Genomic DNA, 25,805 nt, shown 5'->3' with positions numbered 1-25,805 from the left:
AAATTTAACAAAGGACTACTAGCAGTTATTGACATGCCAGCTCCAGACCTCAATTAAACTGATTGAAAGATTATGTCTTCTTCATATGAAAATCAAGTACAATACCTCCCGTTAGGGGTTTAGTATCATACAATCATAAAATATATGAGAAAAACATAACCCGTATCATGCCAACAACTGGTTTTAGAACAATAGTGTTTATTTCCGATGCAAAGACCCTATGAGTGAATCAATATTAATACCAAAATATGCAATCCTTAATGACTTGACAACAGTATAGTAACTATATCCTTTCCGAATAAGTCTGTTTTGGTTAGCTTTTGAGGTGAATGCCGACATTTTTGTACTTTGTAAAGAATATTACCATAAAATATTGGATGTGAAATACCTGAACGTATAAGATGTCTACATGTTGATTTATATTTACGATTTATTTATAACCCATTTTCCTAATTATTGTAAATGATCAAGCGTAATCAATTGATAAGGAAATAAACTGAGTATTTTTTAAGGATATTTCTGCTGCCAAAAAAAAAGCAAATTGGCAAATAAATATACTGCAAGTGAAAGAAAGTTACTGTATAGACTTTAACTCCATCTTTTCTTAATTAGACAGGGTTCCACATCTTTTTTGAAATGCTTGTATTTATAGCTGACTATGGGCTTTGATCATTTTTGAAGGCCGTACGGTGACCTATAGTTGTTCATTTCTGTGTCATTTGGACTCTTGTGGAGAGTTGTCTCATTGGCAATCATACCACATCTTCTTATTTTTATATTGTATTGTTCTAATAATTATGAATCAAATATCAAGTTTGAAATTGTCCCGGTTAACACAGCGTTGACAGAATGATTCTATACGTATAAAAATAATCGGTTATAATATTGGGATCGCGTATACACGTCTTTTTTAAAATCTTATTTCTGCATGTTTGTATTTTAAAAAAGTGTATATAATTTGCTGCATCTTTTCATCCTCACCATTTTCGGCGCTATTCGAGGTATTGCGCACAAAACCCATTTTATTTGTCAGGTTCACACACGTGCACGTGACACAACTCTGCAATTTTATTTTTAAAATTTCCTGTCTCGATCGCTTTCCCTTTTCTTTAACTACACGACAAAGCATAATATAATGTTTGCTGGAGATTTTAAGTAAAAAGGGAAATAATTTCTTGTACCATTATTTGTTGAATATCCACATGCACGACTCCCAAAAAATAAGAAAACTGCATCTGCATATTATCTTGAGAATTTTTATGGCTGTAATAAGGTCAAAAGAAGAACCCGCATATGAATTTTAGCAAAGTAAAACAGATCGGAGTTTTTGATATAACTTGTCCCTGTATATAATGCAAATGAATTGCAGTTTTGTTAATATAATATGAAAATAAGGAGATGTGGTATGATTGCAAATGAGACAACTATCTGCCACAGTTTAAGGTAGATCGGGTGTCTTTTTCTGAGCGTTGAACTTCGTTCTGATCATGTTACAAAAATACTTTTTTGTTTTAAAAATATTTTACCAAGTATCATTTAATATACAACAAAATACCTAAAACTTGAAATTTAAAGATTGAACTATCAAAAAATTAAGTGTCGTAAAGTATATTTAAAATTTTTGGGGATTTTTTCAAGAAAATAAGGCCCGTGACCCCCTATTTTTATTTGATATTTCGGAGTTATTAATGAAAAGCAATTTTCTCATCGAATTTTAGCCAATTCTATCTTTTAATGTTTCCGCAATAAGGAAAACTTAAGTTTCCCCTATATTAACAATATAAAATAACCCAAATTTCGTTAATTTCAATGTGTTATTACGAAAAAACAAGGTCCGTGATCCCCATGCAGTTTTTATATTGAAATTTGACCCAGAAGTCTTTTGCAGAAGTTTAAGAAAAATTTATCGTCCAACATTTAGACACCCCAGCTACCTTAAATGATGTGGATGTAAGCAATTATTATAGGCAACCATACAGCCTTCAACAATGAGAAAAATCCATATCGTATAGTCGGTTATAAAAAGCCCCAACATTGTAGACCTTATTTTCTTCACCCCTACCCCTTCTTCCCCTACCTTATACTACTGCTGAATGATACACAAAAGCACAACAAAAGAAAACATATTTCGCTATCCCTTCGAAATTGGAATTTGATAAAGAAAAAATAACACGTTCTATTTTTATCATACATGTGTAGTTTCAGTTTCAACCACGGTTCTAAATTTAGATTTTACTTTCCCCAAAAATTGCGGACGGAATAGAAGACACCTGTTTATTTTCTGCACCTTGAAAACTGAGATTTGGATGACATATATTTTACTTATTCTGAGATAAATGTAATAGTGCTCAATTCTTAGTGTCTGAGTGTGTAATGTTTTGTGGACGGAATCTGATGGTTATTTTTTTTTTGCTGTTGGCTTTTTCTTAGCCTATAAATGTTCATACACCTTATCGCTATTTATCCGCCATTACTGGACATCACACAAGTTCCCGTAAAATTTTGACGTCATAATAGAAAATATCTGACGCCACAATGGAAAAGTGATTGTTGTATGACGTCAAAAGTTCGAGCGGGACAGATTCTCGGGTCAAGCGGGAATAGCGATAAGGTGCATTATGTTGTACTAGTTGTCGATTACCCCTTAGTATCTTTTATACTTTTTACATAAATAATAAAATATAAAACATCATAAAATTTTCAATTGCATAAAAACGGACATGCCAACGTCTTTCTTGTTCAACACACAAATTCACATGCAATATAATTATTCGTTACCTACAATTTTACGCTACACTGTGAATTTCATTCAAAACTATGGTTTTTCAAAAAATATTGTGGGGTCAATTCTGGTTTGATTTAAATGAATTTGATACGAATAGAAGCAGAATTGTCACTGGTTTATTTGTTTATTTGGTTATAATTTTGTTGTTTATGCGTTTTTACCTTCTGTTGAAAAAAACACGAGTCGTATTGTGTACCTGCTCCTGAGTGTCTAAAACAAAATCAGTGGTAATAAAGTCAGACTAACTCACAATAGGATACTCAGATTTCTGATTGGAGTCATTCTAATAATTTCTTTGAAGTTTTGAGATAGCACATGAATACTTGTTTGGATTCATGATAGACCGCACGAAGTCATTTTTCTTTCATGTGCCCATTTTTCCTTTCTTGGAGTAGGGGAGATAACCCGCGTAACTAACGACGCACGTTTTTTATCCTAAATTCCGCTAGAGGCGTGCAATTACGTACACTTCGCCTTAACTTGAGCATGCACTATTTTCAGTTTTAGTTTGAAAAATCCAATTGCCAGGAGGGGAAGCAAATTATTCAGTACTACAACATGTACAAGCAAAATAAAAATAAAGATCGCTTTTACGATATGTATTCGAGTCTCTTCGATACGTTTTCGTAATGCAGTCTATTAACAGTTCTAATAATTGAATATAATATAACATGAAAACCAATTCCATCATGAAAGTCATACACTTACATTATTATTAAAGCAATTGTTAAACCGACAATACTTAACTTTTTGAAAACATCACACTTTAAAATTTCATTAGTATCAAAATCATCTTATTCATGGCATTGAACAAGACAAACAACATTAAGGAGGTGTGTCTAGACAAATACATGAAATAGCTGGTAACAAGTAACAGGTTAACTAGTCTTAATTTTCTTACAACTGCTAACAAACCTAAATAAGCTGTGTGAAAATCAAATTGAGCTAGTGTAAAACATTGTGTGATATCATCAACGTTCCTGTTTGCCAAATCTCGTTTCTAAATTAATGTACATACTTTTGATCGCAAACGTTGTAGCGAATTCGTGAACGGAAATAATCCTGGAAACGTATTGGTGATGAGAAAATATGTCCTTGTACTGTTCATATGCTCGTTTTATTATGTTTTAACGTTATAAATATTCAAGACTGTTGATGCAATAAATTCGTATGGTTGAAAGAATACGACTTCTAGCACACAGTTGGTGGCTGCATTATGTCAGATATTTTAGTAAAAAAATGTACAAAACTTGGTCACGAATTGTGCAGAAGGATTATCTAAAGATCGCGAAACCGCTTATAGCAAAAAACAAAATCAAAAGATTTCAACAGAAGATTACCGCATGATTAAAAATGTTTTGATCGCGCAGGTCTGTGCGCATCATAGTGAAAACTTGAATTGGTTCTGTCAGTCTCACGACGAAGTCCTCTGTGTGGTTTGTGTCCCATCAAAACACAAATCGTGTGCTGATGTTATACCAATTACTGTTGCCTCAACAAAAGCAAAACAATCAACTGCATGACATAACATGGAAGAGGCGATTGATGGTATTCGGTGCAACGTGAAACAATGCATAATGAAAAGCGAATCCGCTATAAAGGAAATTGAAAAACAAGAATTGGTGGTCAAAACCATGATACTTCAAACGAGAAAGAAAATTAACGGCCAGTTAGACAAGCTGTAGAAAAAACTGTTATGAGAACTAAGTTCCTCATCTCACACTTGTAGATCAAATATATGAAATTCCTTCAAAAGTTGAAATCAACAGAAAAAATGCTGACCAAACTAAGCAAACAAACACTACACATGAAAAATTATCTAACGAAGCGACAGCAAGTTAGATTTCACAGACCAATAATTTGGTCAAGCTCAAATTGATATCAACGTCCCAAAATCAAGAAACATATCCGACGTAAATCTTCAGGAAATTAAAGCATTTCAAAACCCAGAGGAAAGATTAATTATAGATATTTCAGGCTGTGTCATATTGCCTAATGGTCATTTGTTGGTTGAAAATCAGTTAATAGAGTACAGCTATAAAGGTGAACATATCCGTTACATTCCAGTCTCTGCGAAGCCGATTGGTAATACAGTGAAAGATCCTAAACGTATTGTTATGACGTAAGGGGACATAAAATTCTTAGAAATAATGAAAAGTAATACATTCGAGGTTGAAAAGAAAATCAGATTACAAAATAAATGTTTCGGAAAATCAATACAAGATGGAAGACTTTGTGTAATATGTGGAGACTCTACAATACAAGTCCTGGACCTCACAGGGAGACAACTGCCAACATTATAAACAGCCTCTAATAGAGTATATCATAACTTGCAGAGACAGGATATTTTACACAGATGGCGTCAATGATATTGTATATTGTTGTAGTAGTTTGAAAGGAAAAGAGTTATGGATAATCTAACAATAAAAAACAGGATGGGAAAGACAGTAAGACATTACTGACCAAATTGGATGGACTTGATTAGCCGACTTCTTTAAACCAGGACAAAGAGAAAAGAACCATAATGTAATGAAAAGGGAAAGTTTGCGTTGTATGAAATCGTTTAAACTTTTCATATCATGTTGATCCCGACGTTTTAGATAACGCCGATCTGCATACCAGAATTTGTCTTTATTTTACTCTAATACAAGAGATCAGTTATAAATTTGGTTTTTATTGGAAGGTCCCACGGCTATCATAAACACTAAGCATATAACCGTGCACGACATCACGCTGAAAATCTATGACTGCACTAGGGTGTTTATGAAATAGGTTATATATATATTTTTTTTAAATTCGTGTTTTCGCTTATGTGTATATTTCATCGAAAAAACCTATATACAATACATGTAATGGAATTTTCCCATCAGTGTTCATGTATGTTTTCAAAACATGAAAATTTCAATGCCACAACAGATTCACTACTAAAAGAATCAAGATATATGTACCAGAAATTAACCCATTGATGGCTTGGACAAGGATTGAAAAAGAGTGTTTTTGTAACTTTTTTTTTAAATTGATTGACTTTCGGGTCACTAACTTTTGAGACGGCTCTTACCTCCTTTTGAAAAATAAATTAGTTAAACCTTTCGATCAGAAGCTTGGTGATCAATTTGAGATCATTGCCATGTTATTGAAGAAAAGTTACACACGCAAGTAGAAAATGCGAAAACTAAAAGCATGATAATTAATTAATAAATATTGGTTATTATTAAAAGAGAGGCGAAATATACCAATCTGGTGATGCTGAAATTAGATTATTTGTAAGTACTTGTTTTAAGTGATTTTCATGTTATGTTGTATGCAGTTAGAACAAAAGTGACCATGGTTTTAATAGGGTCAAGGTCTATCTGCTATGAAATTGTTAGAAATATAGGGCTAGCCATTTGGAAGTAATTGTCCTTGAAATTTTAATTTTTGCAATTTTTCTAAGTTTTTGATTGTTATCTCGAAAACTATAATTGACACAGAAATTTTTCAACAATAACAATAAACATAACAATAAGATATACAAAGCAGTCAATTATGGGTGGAATTATCAATTGATACTTTATAGTAGGTTTTGCCATTGAGAGAAAATGTTTACCTTTTCCCCAGTTTTTACGGATATGTAGACAAAAAAAAGTAAGGGCAAATTTATAGTAAAATAAGACCCAAAATAAGGCAAAACGGCACATTAATCTTCAAATGAATCCTTAAAGGAGTTAAGGTTGATTTTTGTTTAATTTTTGCCGAAACCATAATAGACAAAGAGAAACTGTGAAGCAAAAAAGTTCGGCACTAAAATATCTAAAAATAAAGATCAAAATCAACAATTGACCACTGGCCTTAAAGAAGTTATTGTCATTGAAAGATGATTTTTGTCCATATTTCAAACATAAACCATAATAGATAGATTGAAACTATAAATAGCAAAAATGTTCATCAAAATAGAATCTTCATATAAGTCAAACAATATATCTTTTAAGATAATACCTAAACACGCAAACAATTTATAAAAAAACGTTATTTTCTGAAGGACAATAACTCCTCTTACAGTTTTTGGTCATTGAAGCAATTTTGTTAATCTGTATTGCTAATAATTTTTGCTGTTAAGTGTTCTGCCCATCTATTAATGTATCTGATATAATAAGGAAAATCACAAAAGTTATCAAAAATCGACATTAAAGGGCATGAAGAGGCAGTTGATAATTTTGGTGTAAATAAAAAAATATATAGCATGTAGATCTAAATATTTTGAGCATTTTTGCCTCTCTTAGATTTTCCCTATCTTGAATCTTGAACTGGATACGTTAAAGATTATGCAGGCCAGGTTTGATTGAAATAAGTCCAGTGTTTTTTTCCTCGAAATTTTTTTAAAAAGTTTACTTTTATTACTGAAAGCTGGAAAGGCTTAATAATGATAACACTTACCTATCATTAATGTTGACAAATCTGGTTTTTTTTACCTTCCTGTCGATCTGATCAGTTGAGCCTTTTTCGACTGATTTTTGTAGTTTTTTCTTATGTTGTGTTGTTTCATCGACCTGAAAGTCACATGTTAGGAGAGAGTTGAGCGATCACAATCGTATTTAATCAAGCCACATTCTGTATGTGTCCTTCCAAAGTCTTGAGCCTGTAAATCAGTGATTTTCGACTGTTTCTGCAAATCATTTTTGTTTGTATATAGAAATAAAAGACATAGCATCATTGCAAATGAGACAACTCTCCACCAGAGACCAAATGTTGCAGTGATTAACAACTATACGTCACTGTACGGCCTTCAATAATGAACAAAACCCATCATCAGAGAATCAAGAGATATGCACGAGGGAGGGCATTCCCTTTTTTAAAATGATTTATTTATTTATATAACAGAACATATCAGTAAAATAATATCCACATTGTTATGCCAGAATCGAAGTACTGTGTGTTTACTATTATTGATAATAAGAAAAAATAAGGTCCATAAATATAGTCATAGATGACTTGAGACCGCAGCGTTACTAACGAAAATGGACATACTAGTCGCAATCAAAAACCATTATCGGAGTATGACATGTAATACCATCACCAACATAAAAATAAAAATAAAAAAATAAAACAGTTAAAAAACATAACATTAGTACTTACAAAAGTATAATTAGTACTTTATTTGGTGTTGACATTTTATGCATTTCTTTGTTTATGGATAATGCGGCATAATTATTTTCATACTACTGACTTTTCACTCCAGACTTGACCGAGTACCAGAATGTCCTAATCACAAAGAAGTAGTAAAATGTCGAAAAAATCTATTTTCCGGAGTCAAAAGTCAATATTATGGATAACGTCTATTACAGAGCATCATTATTTCTGTAAATTTTCTGACATGCGTTTTTATCGATTTGTCAATTTTAATGCAAATTTGCGTTTGAAAATTGTTATGACGTCATCATGATTAAGTTAAATGTTTAAGAATATCAGCCACATAGATAACATAGAGTTGAACCCACAATGTGAATTTATATTTTTATTTAACGTCAATGAATTCAAATGTGCAAAATTTTGAGTCAGATGTTTCTTTACCACTATTGTGGCATCGATGAATACAACTTTTAGGACTTGAGCAACCAACTAAGGGGTCACCTCCGAGAAGGAACTGTTTAATTATACCAAATATGCTCTGAGTTTACCCTCAATGTTTTCGTGTTGTTCTATCATCAGACTTGTGTGTCATTTGTGTTTTCGTCGTTTTTTTTTATCATGATGATGTCTGGTTTTTCTGAATTGGTGTTTTGATTGCCCCTGTGTATCGTTCCTCCCTTATATGAAAAAGAGAAAACAAAATTGAAAAACAAACGAAGATTAGAACATAACAAAAGATTACCCTAGTCCGACGAAACGTTTGATTAAAAATCAGGCAAAAACTTACATTTTTTATGTTTAGTACAGACATGTGCTGTGAGACTAGCAATAACAGCTGGTGATGTGGTTATTTCAAACCATGGAACAGCTGGTGACTAAAATAAATGTAGTTAATGTATAGTTATGAGGAAACAATATATATGAGTGCTTTCATAAATGCTGGTAAACTTGTTGAAAGAGTGTAATTTTATCAACGTACAAGTTGGAGGTTTAGCTAGCTACAAAACCAGGTTTAACTCACAAGTTTCTCCGACAAATGCCTGTACCAAGTAAGGAATATGACAACCGTTTTTCACCGTTTGTTGATAACATTTTATTTTGTCAGTTTTTATGGACTTCCCCTTTTTAATTTACCTTGTAGTTCGGTATTTTTGTTATACTTTTTCTATCCAGTTAGTACAGACATGTGATGTGAGAGTAGCAATAACAGCTGGTGATGTGGCTATGTCAAACCATGGAACAGCTGATGACTAAAATGAATATAGTAAATTTATAATTATGAGAAAAAAATAAATAAGGAAAACCGTTTCAGATGTTTCTGTTACCTTTATATATTGATATAATTAGTATAGTTTATTTTACAATAAGGATATTCGCTTTTAATATTTACTTATCCGAATAAGATGATGCGGTTGGATTGCAAATGAGTTTGACCACTATCTTTTTTTTAAATTTGCCTGAAGGCTATGCTGTTATTTATATACTTCTTTGTCTTATGTTTATATTAAATTATATGCCACTTTTGTTACTGTTATCTATATAGTCTTGTGTTCTATTTCACTGAGCAATGGATGATCTGGTTCAGAATGTCGGATTAGAAGACACCACACAGCAACCTATAGACATGCTAAACGACCGATAATTTAAAGTTGTACAGCCAAACCATACATGTAGTCACCAACTTTAATGTAGACCTATTACCACACCTGTTTAAAAAAACATAATTTAGAGGCAAATAAGCTGAATTTGTATGACCTTACATTTGTTCTTATACTTATTCCTTAGTTATGCCTGAGGTATTTGCTTTATATACCTGGTTAAGTTTTTAAAACAGAAACTTAGCTAAAAAATGCATTGCTTGTATACATATTTAAGTTATCTGACGACGAAAAATGCTTATTGTGTTTATACAGTCTTTAAGTGTTGTTTTGTAGCGTTTCAGAAATTTACATTAGGTTTGTGTCAAAACTATGTAAAAGCTGGTTTTTAATTTTTAAAAGTATGAATGAATATTGTTGCGATGAATGAATTTGATTTACATATCGGTGTGTGCTAAATTCGGAGTATTCTTAGTAAGAACTTACGCGGGGTTGTTACTTTAGGGATACATTGCAGAGTCAATTAAATTTAAATCATTGCTAGAAAATATTGTATTTTTTTTCCATGAAGTAATAATTGGGTGTAATTGAATTTGTTCTGCCACTGCTAGTATCACTGGCTTTCGACTTTGAAATTATGCTTTATCGAGAAACAAACTAGACGTACTGTGGACAAAGTATGCAGGAATGGCATAGACATAAATTTGCTTAGGATTAGAAAAACCCCAAAAATATTGTGGGTCATCAAACAAAACGAGAGGTGTACCATGGTATTATATGGTTCAGACTCTGATAAAGTTTCAATTAATTTATAGTTAGGGCTAAGGAGGAGTTGCGCATTAAAAATTGATACATCCGAGATAAAGCAATATGATGCCTAACTCAGGGAAAACGAAAAGGTAATTTGGTTAAAAAACCAATCTGACGATGCACAATAACAGACTTATATAGTGAACATTCTGAACCATCAACTAGGATGCTTGATTTAGAACTTTTCAGTTGAGCAAGAGGAATAGTAGTGTAAAAAAACTACACGATATGAAAAATATGAAGGTTAACAATTAATACAAACTATACTATAACAAAACTGATGTAATCTATTTACAACGAACACTCTAAATGACTATTGACAATAATAACGTACAATTTTAACAATACTCATTTATCAATCATCAGTTACCTATTATTGAACACTTTAACCGAACAAAGAGTCCCATTAATCTAATCAACTAAGTTTACTTATTCCTTATTGAGAAATAAGGCAATATTATAAAAGTCTTCTTTGTTATTTGTATCTTTTTACATATAAAAGACCTGCATAAATGCATATTCATTGTTGCTAATGGTATGATAGCTACGGTTTTGTTTTGGTCGTAGTCAAGTTATTGTTGGCATAAATTCACTGTGTTAAAAATCACACCACTTTGTTCGGTGATTACATGTGGCTATCAAATGTAATATACAATGTTACCTGAAGTTATCGTTTTGATATAGATGTACACGATTCCTCACGGAAAAGCTAAACAAACGCCAAAGTGTACATGTGAGTAGTCAATAAAGATAACTTTTTGAATATCAGTATCATTTTTGTATATATTTGAAAGACTGAAGAGTCAACATCTGTTCAAATGTTTTGACAGGTATTACATTTTTTAAACCCCTCTATTCATCTGCAACATTGCTATTTATTATGCCTGATATATTATTGGATAATACCTGTATCTATTCTGTGATGATGTCCTTAAAAACAATTATACATATCATTACCGATTCTCAAATTTATATGCATAGGTATTATTTCTATAAATATTTATCTTAATTTTCTTTGGTTAGATTATATTTCACGCCTATTATCCTGGTCTGCCAACTGGTTCTAAATATGCATGAAATCTTTGATATTGGTCATTCACACATTTCATATATTCATACATTTCAAACAATAAGTCAAACAACCATAACTAAACAGATGTATATTTGCCTTAATGTTCCATGAATAAGGTCGTATACATAGCAGGAGACTGTCCCTGGCGTCACATCTAATTCGCTTCGTTTAAAATTCATGCATTCCCTCCTTTTTGTCTTGTTTTTCATATTCCAAATAGTGATGAGATTTAATCAACTACTGATGTCTCTGTAGATTATGAATATACTGGTGTCTTAGGATTTAAAGGATAATGTGTACCTTTTGAGCAGAGGCATGGACACATCGACATAAACACTTGTTATGTTTAAGATTTAATACATAAACGCTCTACATTAGATAGAAGATTTATGACTATGGATAATTTGTCCCTCGAAGTTGAGACACTGACACATCGTATTGGTCAACAAACTCATGATGGTAACTTTTAAACTTGTAAACTATTGATTTCAGTCGTTAGTAGTATTTTAGGTGTTAGAAAAACACCGCATTTAAGAAATTATGGCAACAGTAGTTTATTAATGTTCAAATCTTATAAATCGATTAAGTAGACAAATGAAGGTAACGCACAAATACTGAGGAAATCGTATAAACTCGAAAGGGAGCAAAGCGGGGTTTGTTGATAGGGTAAGCATCTCCTGTTCTGTATGCTACACCTAGCCAAAAAGAACAATCGAGAAGAGGTCAAAATCGATCAAATTGAAGAGTAGACGACTTTTCAGGTATCTAAACATCTGAGACTGCAACAACTTGTCGCTAGTGAGTTGAGACATGAACCTGTCGTTTTAGTCAACCAATTCGTGATGATGACAGAAAAAGTTATGTCAGGTCGATGTCAGTCATTGTTCCTCATAACTCTGGTGGAAGAGTTTTGTGTAGAGAGCAAATGCCTTTTAAAAAAGGCCGTATAGTGTGAACATGCACGCCCGTTATGTATTTATTGAGATATGTAAACGCCGTAAGGTAGGACAAAGGATATGATACTGATGAATAATGGGGAAGTCGACAATCGGAAAGTTGAAATCATCCTGTTTGTCATATTTTCTATTCTGCAATCGTTCATCTTTGTCAATATCGAGGAAAAGATCAAAATATGACGCGCACTTTCTAGTTTTGGTAGTAGCATTAATCTCAAATCAACTGAGATACATGAGAAGCAGCACTCACTGAATTGTTGGTTATTAAATGAAAGGACATCATTCATATATTCAAATTAATGGACTTCGAATGATGTGTTGTTCTCTTTTGTTCTTTGAGAAAATTTTGTACTACATTTGATTACAATCACTATCATTGGGAATACATACTGTCTGTTGAAATATCAATCCATCAAACTCAACAAATATGTTGTTGATCAAACAGTCGAGCATTTTGATGATATCATCATCAGTGCATTTGTTTTTGAAATAAGCATGGAGATAATGATATAAAGCGTAGAAAATCAAAAGTGTTGATATTGCTTCGAAATTATAAAGTTAGTGATTGACTATTTTGCAGTAGATCTTTTTGGACATGCCAATGTACTATTTATCAAGTCAATATTCTGTGCTAATGCATGCTCGTAATATACTAGTTAGTTATGATATTTAAATTCTTTACTAATGGCAAAGTATTTATTACTACTGAGAATTGGAAAGTTAAAAAGGTTGGCATGAATTGATTGTTATTTGAAGCCGTTCATATGTGTCAACATCAAGATAAAGAACATGTTTAGAAGTAACATGTATAATATCGGTAAAAAGTATACATTTCATTTAGATGCCCATCATGAAGAAGGTGCAAACTTGAAATTGTTCTGATTTTTTATCGCTTTGTCATTGTATAAATAGAACAACAAGTTAGCCAGTAAGGTGCACAAATAATACCAATTTGTATACCAAGCATTTCCTCAAATATTTTTTTATCTCGACAAATAAAATATGTTGTCGACGAAAAATTACAGCATTTTGTTGATATCATCTTCGGTGTATTTGTCGTTGGAACACTTTTATTCTTTATAAAGTGAAGGAAATGTGTTTCTTTGATACCCAGTGTTGTAGAAAATATAAAAGTAAGGTTATGCGGTATGATTGCCAATGAGACAACCAGAGACCAACGGATGTGAAAATCACTGTTTAAATGATTTTTCAATTGACCAAGAGGAATAGTAGTTTACAAAAATATACAATATAAAGTACATGTAAAATATTTGTAGATAAAAGATAAATGCATATTATATTTTACTAAAACTGATCCAAAATTTTTACAACAAAAACCTTAAATGACGATTAACAATCATGACAACAATGTATGTTTTATTAACAACACTCATTTGTGAATCATCGGTTATCCATTATTATAAACTTTAAATGAACAAAAGAGTCACAATGATTTAATCAACTAAGTTTACATTTAATTTGAGAAATAAAGACACTAGTATGACAATGTTCTTTGTTAATTGTAGCTTTAATTTATAACTGACCTCAGTAAACGTCTCTTTATTTTTAGAAATTGTGTTATCTTTACATAAATGTTTTGGTCGTATAAAAGTCCACGTTGAAATAAAGGAGTAGGCTCGGTAAGACCCCTTTTTGGCCCCAAAATATAGCATTTTTACCATTTGTTTGAAATATAAGTTTTTAGCTATTTTTTGGAAAGTAGACTATTTATTTAAGTTTCACAAATATGGGCTGTTTTTTGACAATACAATGCATATTCATCAAGTGCTAGCATCATCAATTCTTGCAAAATTACTGAAATCTTCACAATTTTAGCATTTACGCTAATTTTTTGATGGTTTTTGTCCAAAATGGAAGTGGCCGCACTTGTGTTCAGTCTTAATATTTAAATACATGTTTTATTTGATGATTATTCATATATAAAGGTTGAGACTGAACACGAATGCGGCCACTTACATTTTAGACGAAAATCACCTGAAAAGTGACGTTTCATGGCATATGTTAAAGATTTTTCATATTGAAGCTTGATTTTGAGCGTCGTTAATGACCAAATCAGTTCAAATCTTGTATTTAAACTAATTGTATCGAATGAAGTATATACTTCAGTGTTTGAAAAATGTTAAAAATCTTTCATCAGATGTATTTCAAATTTTAGGCCAAAATAAGCCCTAACCGGACCTTCTCCTTTACCGAGTTTAAACTATAATTTCCTACCCTACCATGTTTGGTAATTGCAAGTGTCTTCAAATAGCAATTTTACATGAAGTTAATATTGTCATATAGGTATATTCAATTCCAAGGAAAAGCGAAACAAACGTCAACAAGTATATATGAGTAATCAATAAAAATAAAAAAAACAAATACTAGGATGGTGTATAATTGCTAAGAGACAACTCTGCAAGTTTTCCATAAATTTTGCATTTCTGGTTGCCTTAAATGTCTTTGTTTTGTCCATTTTGTTGTCTAATTCTTTGCCTGACGTTTTTATCTTCGTATGTGCTACTGTGTACCTAACACAAATCTTCATTTCATCTACTTGCAAATCTCTGATGTGATATTTATTTTGTAATACTCTCTGGTTCTAAAATGGTTTTTGTCTTGAAACGTTCAACAGTTTGTTGGTCTGAACGGGCATTCTCCTCTGTGATTAGCTAGAGACCTCTTGCTTTTGAACTGCTGCTTGATTTATCTAGTGGTTTCTTAACTGATTCGAATGGAAACCGTCTGAGTGTTGTTAAATTACGCCTTAGATAGTTTTTTTCCGATCTTGCTTTTAATATTCTTATATTTCCCGTTTATTTATATTGGTATTTTTCCTTGCTCCTTCTTCCTACTTTCCTGTCTTTTTGCCGTAAACTAGATTATTTCTTTATCATCAAAATCTTCGTCTTGTGATTCTTGCATTTAATTTTCCGACGTGTCGTTTTTATCCTTGTCCTCTGCCTTCAGTCTTCCCACCTTTACGGTCTTCCCACCTTTACGTAATTGCACATTCAACAATAAGTTTTATGAGAATTTTCGATTTAAAAACGAGTTGTACTCTCAAACTGACTTGATAAAATCAAGTATTATATTACAAATTTAATAAAAATAAAGAACACATTAATGATAAAAAGTTCCTTATCTAGAGCATGAAAAAAAATGACTTGAAATGTATTACTGATCACAAAATTTGGTTTTGAAATTCCATCACAAGAAATAACTATCCCCCCCCCCCCAAACCCAGTCACCACTTTATATGTCATGGGTTTAAGACGTGTGCATGTGACATACATATCTCTCCTTATATTAACAAAATACTAAATACCAAAATCAAACTTGGTTATGGGATAAGGAAACATACTTTATACGACAGAGGGATAATATAAAACATGTAATCGATACATAATTTATTGAAATCTTAATAGTTTTTACTATAATGAAAGGATTTTAAACTATTGTCTTCCGTTCCATAGACTGCTTTATAAAGGAGCCTTAAGATTATACTTGCTGGCTAGTAGTTGGAGGAGATAATTTTAGAAAATATTTCATTCTATTGTCAGAAAAATCTTTGTATTCGATTTTTAAATCGTTAGATAAGTCATGTCTTAAATCATTATTTATTTAACAAAAAAAATAAAAATAAATGGGATTCATCATCCAGAACTTTGCACTTGCAACAAAGTCTTTGTGGGTATGAGATATTTTCATTTCTTCCAGTTTAAAAAGTTTTGAGATAAAAGTGGTCTGATGGGAACTAATCATTAATTTTTTTCAATATTTTCCTAAAGTTTGTGGGTTTTCAATTGTAGTGGCTAATTTTTCTGAACTGTCTGTTTTAAGTAATTACTTTTTAATGATTTATCAAATGGCTTCGATGATGTGTCAATACAGAAAATTTTCCGGATCCCATGCGCGCCTGAACATCCCTAAAAAAAATAATAAAGGTAAAATGATATGCAAAATTGAAGCCAGTCAAAATAAGGTCCTCTTATTCTTAATAATAAGAAATTAAAACATATTTATAAATCCTTGCAGATAACCCAAATGGCTTCAGGATCAAATGTACCCTGTGGTCCGTGAAAGTATGATGACGTCACAAAGGATGCGAAAAGATGGTGTTCGAATTGTAAAGAAGGATTATGTGAAGATTGTGAAAAAGTTCACAGAAAAAGCAAAATATCAAGAAACCATAAGGTGATCTCAATAGAAGATTATCGCAAGATTGAAAATGTTCCGATCTCAAAGGTTTGTGAGCAGCACGGGGAAAACCTGGAGTGGTTCTGTAAAACTCACGACGAAGTCCTCTGTATTGTATGTCTCCCATCAAAACACAAGGCATGTTCTGACATTATATCAATTAATGTTGCTTCAAAAAATGCAAGACATTCAACTGCATTATCTGACCTAGAAGAGGAGATTGAGGGAACTCTGCGTAAAGTGAAACAATGCATAATGAATCGCGATTACGCTACAAAGAAAGTTAAAAGACAAGAATTGGCGATCAAAACAACGATACTTGAAACGAGAACAAAAGTAAACGACCACCTAGATAAGCTGCAGGAAAAATTGCTTCGCGAACTAATATCAACATCTCAAACTTGTAAATCAAAATATACGAAATTCTTTAGGAAGCTAGAATCAACAGAAGAAATGCTTACCAAACTTAGGGAACAAACACTACATATGAAACAATTTTCTTCTGACATACACGTGTTCCTGGGAACGCGTCAGGTTAATCAGCGGATTGTTAGCGAGGTAGGATCTATCAAGAGTGTAATTGGTGCTACCAAGGATTATGAATTAAAAGTAGCTATTCATAGCCTCATCGAAAAATTGTCGAACGAAATTGAAGACTTTGGGCAAATAAAGGTTTCGGAATGCGCAAGCAAATTAGATTTGAAAGACCCAAAAATCGATCAAGCTCAAATTGTGACCAACGTCCCTAAAACCATGTCCGGTATGAAACTTCAGCTAATCAAAACGTTTCGATTTAAGGTGAAAAAATCAATATGTATTTCAGGTTGAGTCATATTGCCGAATAGTCATTTATTGATTGGAAATAACACAAATGGAAACCGTTTAATAGAGTACAGCGATACTGGTGAACATATCGGTGACATCCCAGTCTCTGGGAGGCCGTTTGACATCACAGTAATAGATCCTCATCGTATTGGTGTGACATATGGGGACTTAAAATTCTTAGAAATAATGAATAGTAATACTTTTAACGTTGAAAAGAAAATCAGGTTACAAAATAGTTGTTATGGAATATCAATAGAGGATGGGAGACTTTACGTAATAAGTGGCGACTCTACAATACAAGTCCTGGATCTATCAGGAAGACAACTGGAAACATTACAAATAGCTTCTAATAGTGCACTTTACATCGCAACTAGCAGAGACAGGATATTTTACACAGAATACGACAAGAAAATTGTACATTGTTGTAGTTTGAAAGCCGAAGAGGTATGTCATTTCAAAATTGAGTCCATTACATATCGTTGCGGTGTAGTAGTAGACAATTACAATAATGTTTACGTTGTAAATTATGACTCCGATATTCTAACAATAATACAACAGGATGGGAAAGGCAGTAAAACACTAATGACCAAATTGGATGGACTTGACTGGCTGACGGATGTGTACTATGACAAAGATAGAAGAATCTTACTTGTATGTAATATAAAAGGAAAGGTTGCGTTGTACAAAGTCGATTAAAAATTTCCAAATCATATTGATTCAGACGTTCTAGCAAATTCTGATCTGCATACCACACTTTGTCATTATTTGACTTTAATACAACAGATCAGTTATATACTTTGTTTTTGTTGGAAGGATTGTAACAAATGTTCCAATTATTCCTAAGGCATCAGCCTCTTCAACGAGGATTAAACCGTGTTTACAACTAATTTTATACACACTGAAATAAAGTTCCCATTAGTTCTCTTGTTGGTGGAAATATGCATTCCCGGACCATGAAAACGTTGAGTTATATATTTTTATAGATATCAGTATTCAAACAAGGGCAAATCTCATTAATGTCTTCAAAATTACCGCATATACACGACTTTACAGATTCACCTTAAAAGTGGTTGGTAGATGGTATATTTTCTCTGAAAATAATCTTAAAATAGATTGTATTTATCTTTTGGGTGGTTCAAGCTGAAAGGTAATACATGGTCAACGATTGGTAATGTTTTGTCTTTTTAAGAAAATGTCTCAATGATTAAACAATTTAAAATAAATGAGGTACAAACGGACAGCAGTTCACTATTATACGTCATGTCAAACAACGGTTCTGTAAAAGGGCACATGACATGAATGACAGAAATTTTCAAAGAACGTATAAACGATAACGTTTAGCTCACTGGCCCAAAGGAAGTTATTGTCATCATTTGGCGTCAGTCGTCATCGTCCGTCATCATCTGACCTTGCCGTCCGTCATCGTCCGTCTACGTCTTCGTAAACCTTTTCAAAGATCTTCTCCTCTGAAAATATTGAACCGATTTCAAACCCACTCACTGCGAATGATCCATATCTCATTTATTATAAAGTTTGTCTTATTCCGGTCAACAGTCAACAAACATGGCTAAAAAGGCGGTAAAATGCAGTTTTTGGTTTGTATAAGAAAAAATAAAGCAGTTAGAGAAAAAAATTGCAGGGTAAAAAATATTAACAGGTCAAGATCAATTTCAAAGATAATTTTCAAATGAATCGGACACTCAAATTTGGAGTTATTGCTCCTTATGTAGTATTTTTATGATATTTCCTATCTTGAAAACAATTATAGATAAAGAGAAATTCTAAACAGCAAAAATCTACAGCAAGTCATATCTAACAAGTCAAAGGACCGAATTCGTCAATTGATCCCTCATAGCAGCTATTGTCTTTATCTATTTCCATTTGATTTTTAAGGTTTTTTTTCTCAGAAAATATGGAAGATAGACAATAATTTTGTTCTGTTCTGTTCAGCAAAGTAAGACTTACAAATATGTCAACATGACAAAAAATTTAGTTTGACTTTAAATTGCATGTTTAAACACACATTAATAACATTAAACAGCAAAACAATAATTGATGCAAGATTTAAACAAAAAATTCCAGGTTAGCGATTCAGATTCGTAATAGCCTTTCAAAGGCATATTTTATCAAGACTAATACATTTCCTAAATGACAAAAACCTTTACAATATTGATAAAGACAATCAAATTCTCAGAACGAAGATTTTTCATAAAGAACAATCTCGTGAGTAGCAATCTATTATTTCTGTTATCCATTATCCACTATATAAAATATTGATAAAACCGAATGGAAGATAACGATTTAAAATCCATTTCTATGATCACCTCATCAGAAACAATTACGACAGATAGTGAAATAAAAAAAAAAAAAAAAAACAGACTCATTGTGTGTTTATCAATTTATTCTCGTTTCTGTTATTTCCTAATTATTTATTCAGTTTTGTTATAGATTTTCAGAAATATGTATTTCAAATTGTTAATTTGATATCTAGTTTAATTGGCAATTTACTAGTATTTACAATTATTTAAATTACAAAAAAAAAGTATTTTATACAAAAATATATCAGTGATAGAATAGAAGTTAAATATTGAGAATAGGAGTATAATGGGAAAAAATAATGAATGTATTGAAAAATGGCACACAAATTAAAGAAAAAGAAATTGAGAACACATCCAGATCCTCATAAATATAGCTTTATATGTGCTGTCATATTGTTCATTGTCAAAAAATTTTGCAAAAACCATAAGAGCTATGATTCCTAGGCTATCATGCACGGTTCTACAATCTGTCGATACCTCTTTTTTGGCTCTGCACAAGGTCATGTTTTTCTCAGACTGGTAATCACTTCTTCACACTAAATCCATTGGATGCTGGGTGTGTACTGCCTGATGATTTTAGTCTTTGATCTATGATTTATTTAAAAGACAGTATTACCTTTGAACTACCTGTAAGTTACTTCGAGTACTCTCAGATCTGTACTTGTGTCTTTTATTGTGGGGCCGTATAAATTCCCTGCCACGTCCAGTCTGTGTGTTTGTTAAATTTGTCACCCGATCGACAATGTCGGATGACATATTGCTTTTCCTCCGTTTCTTTTTTCCTATTATTATTTTTTCTTCCGTCTAATTTTGTCGGGGAGTGTTTGCAAAGCCAATAGAACCAATCTTAATGATTGTTGACAATAATGAGGACCACCATCAGTAGAGTTGCAGTGAAACTTTGGAACTTTAAGATAGCCGCCGTTTCCATGGAAACAGCAAAAATGTGAGAAATAAATTTTTGTTTTTGATGACTAATTTTAGTACCGTAAATTGGAAAATTTTGGCGTCGGAATATATTTGCGGATTTCTCTTAAAAGGCATGTGTTTTATTTTGGTGTGTGTAATTCTGGTGCTTCGTCTCATTGATATGTTTAATTTTGGCACAATAGTAGTGAGCGAGCTCATTCATATTTGCTATTATAACCCGTTTTTGACAAAATATCTGAGTTATGTGGTCAATGACCTACACAAACAAAGAACACGACAAAGATAACTAAAAGAACATGAAGGAATCGGATACGGATGTAATTGCAAATAATTCCTTATCGAGTGGTTCAATGCTGAAAGAAAATGTGAAAATAAAAGTTTTACATTTTATTGACAACAAAATCTAAAACATTGAAAGAATTTTTTAAATAGATTATTTGATTATTACAAATAGCATATGAAATAAATTTTAATCATTATCTCTCTTGCAGTACATGTTTATCTATTGACAATCAAGGATTTAAATCTTAATCCTTATGCCTCTGGTAGTATATGTTACTTTATTGCAGATCAAGAATTATAAGGACTGTTGATATTCGAACGATCAATAACGGCGTCTAATCAGCAAAGCCTGGCATATTTTTGACATGTGTGAATAGAAATTCATATTGTGCTTTCTTAACAATTTTATAAAATTGACAATTAAGAGCCAGTCTGCCATAAAACCATGCAAAATCCCAAATTTCGTCCAAATTGGTAGTTACAACTTGCCAAAATTATATATATTTCCAAAAACTTTAGGTACTCAGGAGTTAAGATAAAAAAATTTTTTTTGTTAATTTGCGCTATTTTCCATTAAACCGCCTAATTTGCATATTAGTGAATTATTTTTAAAAATGGCTAAAACATACACCTTATTTAGGCACTTTTTAAGGGTCTGGATAATTGATATAGCTCTTAAATGAAATATTATTTTTATCATATTTTGAAGGAACATTAATTAATAACCAAAAATATAGCTTTTTGAGAATTTCGGCCCTTTTGGCAGGTTGCCAGAAAGTTCGCGCAACAGATGTAATAAACAACTTGTATATACTACATGTACTCAATAGCAGTTTTCTCTCAAGATCATATTTTTTATTCTTAACTTTTATAATATTTTGAAAGGTGTATATCAGTTCTAAGACAGGTAAAAAATTTTAGCTTGGCAAATAATGGAAAATACTTTTAAAATAACCATAAAATGCAATAATTCTAATAGTTTTTGTTTCTTGTTATATTTAACTAAAATTGCTTAAAGTAAGTGGTAACTGGGCTTAAATTGATTTATTTTATGTTGAAAAATATTTCTGGCTAAATATTTGGTTTTTTTCTAGTTAATTTGCAAAATTTAACATTAAGTTACCCAAAGGTAGCCTCAATGTTATTTTTGTGGTTAAATTGTCTCCCTTAGTGGAAATCTTTCACTGGCAATATGGCAGCTTCCAGTGATGAAAAGCAGACGCGTCTGTTCGGTCCGATTTTTCTAATCTTGGAGGTTGTTGTGGACAATCAAAGCACTATACAACTCATCTGTTAGACAAAGTTTATCTTTGTAAAAAGGACACAACCACCACCTTGAATTTATCCACAGCACTGAGGGCAGTGAGGCCTGTTTATCAAACTTTCCACATGTTCCAGGAGGACTACTTTATACACATAAGTGACATTGTTTTCTGTTGATCGTGCTGCTATAAAATTGTCAATATGTCCATGCCGATGGCACAGAGACTCTTTTAGGAAATATTGGCGTGACTATTCAACAAAGTGTGGATGCAAAGATCGTCCTGCTGACATTAAGGCAAATCTCCAAAAGGCGAAAAGCTGATAGTGATGGAGGAACCACGCTAACCCTATCATAGGAATACTGACTTTTGTAATGACAACTTATTCCAAAAGGGTCAGGTAAACTACAAAAATAAATTAGTTAATTATGCCAGGGGTGGATCTAGCCAATTTAAAAAAAAGGGGGGGATGGTGGTTCTTAGCAGGATAAAAAGGGAGGTCCATCCATGTGTTCCTATTCAAAAGCATTAATCAGCAAAAAAAGTGAAGGTTCTAACCAACTGGTCCCTAGTCCAAATATATATGATGTCTTGAAAGGCTATTTTATTTTTTTTTTGCTTTGACATGTTTGACGCCTTACTGCGACGCAGGCGTCATAGGCATAGCCATAAAATAAAATGGCCTTTCAAGAATTCATAATTATTTTGACCACCGGTCCCTCCCTGGATGGATCCACCACTGTATTGTGAAAAGATTCATTTTTAAAACTGCCACATATGCATGACATAGTGGCGAGGTATATAGTTATGTGATACAATGAACATATATACATGTATATGGAAAAAGGCATTTATTTCTAATGCATGTAGATATGTGATATATGCAACACGCACAACCACCATCTAACTGCGAGCTGTAAATTACCAGAAATGAGTCATTAAATATAAAAAAACAACCTGCACTACATGTATATATGGTCAAGATACAAAAATATGTAAATTATAAATTTCTATTGAAGCAAGGACATACCGGCGGTACTACATGTAAAAACCAACCTACAATATATTCCTTAGTTGGAAAGGGCACACATAAATGTAGTGAGGTTAAACTTTTTTTTTATCACTAAAATCTCAATTCCCCTTTTATTTGTCTGAAATGAAAGCACAAAATCTAGGTTTTTATAGTGATAGGGTGTGAGTTTCTCACTTGAAGTTGTATGACGTTTTACATGTAGTCTTGATATTCATTCTGCTTACTGACTTTAATAATGTCTCCATCATGTCCATGTATTCGAATGAGGCATGCCTTTTGTAAATAAATTAGTTTTAACCTTTAATTTGATAAAACAGATTTGTCTACTATAATTTATTCACTGGCATTATGCCGTAGAACAACAGGTTTATAAATTGATTGATTGTTCACACCTGAAACATTGTTCATCTGGACATTGATATGATCGTGTTTTATTGATGTTTTTAGTGTGTATCGTACCATTGACTGGCTGCATTATTCCATTTTTTCACAAAGGCATGTATACATTGTAGGTCTCTGCAAGCAGTGTTTTACCAAGATTAGACAAACGGTAGCTGATGGAGGAATCATAGTTGATACAAAAAAGATTATGGTAAGAAAACATACATGTATGAGAATGTTATTGCATTTATAAAAAAAAGAAGTGATTTAAATTGATTGCAAATCTGACAATGCTCCACAAGAGACTAGATGACATAAAAATTAACAACTATAGGTCACTGTAGGGCCTTCAACAATGAACAAAGCCCATACCGCATAGTCAGCTATCAAAGGCCCAGAAATCACAAAAGTTAAACTATTTAGAATGCGTAAATATATGTACAAAACAATGAACGAAAAACAAATAGGGTATACAGCAACAAACAACAACCACTTTGAGATTAAATTCGTTTGAAGGCCCCAACCCTCATCTAACCTGGGACAGTAGTGTAACAGTACAACATAAGAAATCAGTCATGTGTCCGTTTAGGCTTAACTCATCAGATTGACACAAAGCATAAATTCATCTAACAAAATCAGAGATTGGATGTGGCAGGGTTCTTATACATCCCCACATAGTTTATTTACAGGGGCAATTGAAAGGCATTTTGAAAATTTTAAACTAATTGTAAAATGTACAGAGATACATTTAGTGGGAAGGAGGGGAGGTTAGGAAATCATGAGACGACCAGTGGTAAAATTTTTAACCATTACCAAAAAAGTGCTAATGTCAAAAATATTACTGTAAATTCTGAAATTATTGCGATGTTTTTTTTTATTTTGAAAAATGCGACAGGGTTATAATCGCACTAATTTAAACATGTTAAACTCGCATTTTGAAATTTACTATATGAATTAAACAGGATTTTTCTGAATATTGCAAAAATTAAATTCGCATTTCAGTCTAAAATTACATTACAAAATCGCAGTTATTAATGCACGCAATAATTTCTGAATTTACAGTACTGGTAAAGCTTTGTATTAGTTTTATCATGGACTTGGATTCAATCAAGGACCTCATATTAGAGTTTCTTATAAACATTTATAATTAGGTCATTATGACCTACATTTTCACTTAAGTGACACTAGATATAGTCATGAAACATATAGTATAGCTATGATATTTGACCAGTGGATAGGTTTTAGGTAGAGCAATAGGGTAAATGAGAAAAATTAGGTCACCTTGACCTACATTTTCCACATAAGTGACATGGTTAAGTTGTTTGCATTAAGGTCAATATCTCGGGTACAAAATTGTATAGCTTTGTGATACTTAACCAGTGTATTGATTTTGGATAGTCCAACATGATTCACTTTTATAAAGGTACTGTTGACCTACATTTTCCACTTGAGCAACTTTGTTAATTTTGTGTGTTTAGGTCTCTCTGTAATAGACATGGTATTACATTGATACTTTACTATAGCTAGTGGATAGATATCTTGGGTAGTACAACATGGTTACTATTGATAAGGTCACTTTGGCCTACAATTTCTGCATGAATGGTTTGGTTAAGTTTTTGCATTAAGACATTGAGGTTTTATCAGATATACTAGATGTGGTAAAGCAATGATTTTACTCCACTAGTTGAGATATCTTATATATTTTTTTTCATTGGGTCCCAACCAAATAGATTTCATAGTTATCTCATATATCATGGACATTGTATATTTGAGAATTCATTTATCTTTAATTTAATAAGGGATATATTATTTTTTTAAAGTACATTTGTAGATTTATTTTTTTATCTTTTTAGATGGAGATGAAAGCTAAATGAAAGATGCTCAGGAGTATATTCACAGCATCAACTAATTGTTCATAAAATTTAGCATCAGATTGTGAAACAGATATCATTTCTGACCGGGAGAAACTCAACAGAGGTTTGCATTTCCTTTGGAATGGAAAGTATCCACCATTTAGGAACCAATTGAATCTGGCATGGGATGATGTATCAAAAAGTACAATGGCTTTTTCTACAAAATTATCATCAGAAATTATTGATTTGATTTTGAACTATATTGTACCTGCACAATACAAAGTGTTCTGATCTGTAGTAGAAAAGAGGAAAACAGACAAAACAGTCAATATTACAACAGGATGTTTTGACTGAAGCTCTTGTTGATGCATACTTACTAACTTAGACCTGAATA

At 32.2% G+C, this 25,805-nt stretch overlaps 1 protein-coding gene across 1 annotated transcript in view; it reads left to right on the top strand.

Annotated features, from left to right (window-relative positions):
• The first annotated feature begins 3,611 nt into the window (after positions 1 to 3,611).
• The window catches only part of LOC127720623 (uncharacterized), a 60,033-nt gene continuing 37,839 nt past the window's right edge, over positions 3,612 to 25,805 (top strand). Inside the window, exon 1 of the mRNA XM_052227308.1 lies at positions 3,612 to 3,662. The gene's annotated coding sequence lies outside the window, so the exon portion shown is untranslated. The remainder of the gene's footprint in view (positions 3,663 to 25,805) is intronic.

Source organism: Mytilus californianus, unplaced genomic scaffold, assembly GCF_021869535.1.
Source record: "Mytilus californianus isolate M0D057914Y unplaced genomic scaffold, xbMytCali1.0.p SCAF_11, whole genome shotgun sequence".
Lineage (NCBI taxonomy): Eukaryota > Metazoa > Mollusca > Bivalvia > Mytilida > Mytilidae > Mytilus > Mytilus californianus.
The sequence above is the reverse complement of the archived record's forward strand: the minus strand, read 5'-3'. Positions and strand labels throughout refer to the sequence as shown.